We start from the raw sequence: 1,607 nt of genomic DNA, 5'->3' as shown, positions 1-1,607 counted from the left end.
TATGTGTGCGAAGTTAGTCATTTCTGTAGTTTATTACAAAAGTTTGAGCAGTTCCATCAAGCAGAGAGACAAACCTTCACAGAGCTGAGGCTGTAAAACCAGCCAGACATACTTTGCATAGGGTAACTCTCCTTTGTCAGTCTCATTTTTATTGTCTAGCTTCCTTTAGGTGCTAAGGTACACAACATCTGAAGAAGTAAACTTGTTTGGTAAGTGAAAAGGGACTTGTTAAGTATGAATTTGATGATTATATCCAAGGGGAAAGATGTTTAGGCAAATCTTTCTGAGTATGTATGAATCACTCTGGGGCTATGTCAACACCGTGAAAAACTTATTTCTCTGTCTTTTACCCGTAGTGACAGTGAAGTTTCAGCTACAAAAATGCCTTGAGGCCCAGTGATTATTTAATTATCTCCTGGAAAATAACTTCCACATGTGACAAGGGCATCAACAGTCTTCCAGCCTGGTACATTTATTTCTTCCTTCACTTTGCCCCCTGTCTCCTCACGTCATTTGCCTTGCAGGGAAATGTCTAGGTTTAGTAAAGTCTAAGCTTCCTATAAAAAAGGATTCTGTCTCTTTAAAGACAGGACTTAGAAATTACAAACACATCATTGTGTTGCTTCTTAAAGCCTCCCCATGAAAACTTTATCTTCATTAGCTAATGGATTAATCCTCCTATGTCAAATAATAATTCATATGCTTATATTAGTTAAAACATTTATGCTGAAATAATTTCTTTTTTTCCAATTTTTTATTAGGTATTTTCTTCATTTACATTTCAAATGCTATCCTGAAAGTCCCCTATACCCTCACCTACCCACCCACTCCCACTTCTTGGCCCTGGTGTTCCCCTGTACTGGGGCTTATAAAGTTTGCAAGACCAAGGGGCCTCTCTTCCCAATGATGACCAACTAGGCCATCTTCTGCTACATATGCAGCTAGAGACACAAGCTCTAAGGGTGCTGGTTAGTTGATATTGTTGTTCCACCTATAGGGTTGCAGACCCCTTCGGCTCCTTGGGTACTTTCTCAGCAAGATTTTGCTGAAAGGACCCTGATATGGCGGCCTCTTGTGAGGCTATGCCAGTGCCTAGCAAACACAGAAGTGGATGCTCACAGTCAGCTATTTGATGGTACACAGGGTCCCCAATGGAGGAGCTAGAAATAATTTCTTATATGTCAGAAATTCACGTTTCCCTGGTATCCTATATTTTTATTTACTAAATTTGGAAATACTGATACAGTATAATAAAGGAATTTTCTTAAATTTCTCTAATAAATCTACAGATCCCCAAATAGATAACCTCAAGCCATCTTTAACTTCCCAAGATAATTAGGCACAAGATCCTTATATTAATATTCAAATATTTATTTTCATTCTTCTTTAAATAAGTACTAGAAGTTTATTATTATTATTATTATTATTATTATTTTCTTTATTTACATTTCAAATGCTATCCCGAAAGTTCCCTATACCCCCCCAACCCTGCTCCCCTACCCACCCACTCCCATTACTTGGCCCAGGCCTTCCCTTGTGCTGGGTCATATAAAGTTTGCAAGACCAAGGGGCCTCTATTCCCAGTGATGGCCGATTAGGCCATCTTC

This window comes from Mus pahari, chromosome 8, assembly GCF_900095145.1.
Source record: "Mus pahari chromosome 8, PAHARI_EIJ_v1.1, whole genome shotgun sequence".
NCBI classification, from domain to species: Eukaryota; Metazoa; Chordata; class Mammalia; order Rodentia; family Muridae; genus Mus; species Mus pahari.
Note: the sequence above shows the minus strand (reverse complement) of the source record.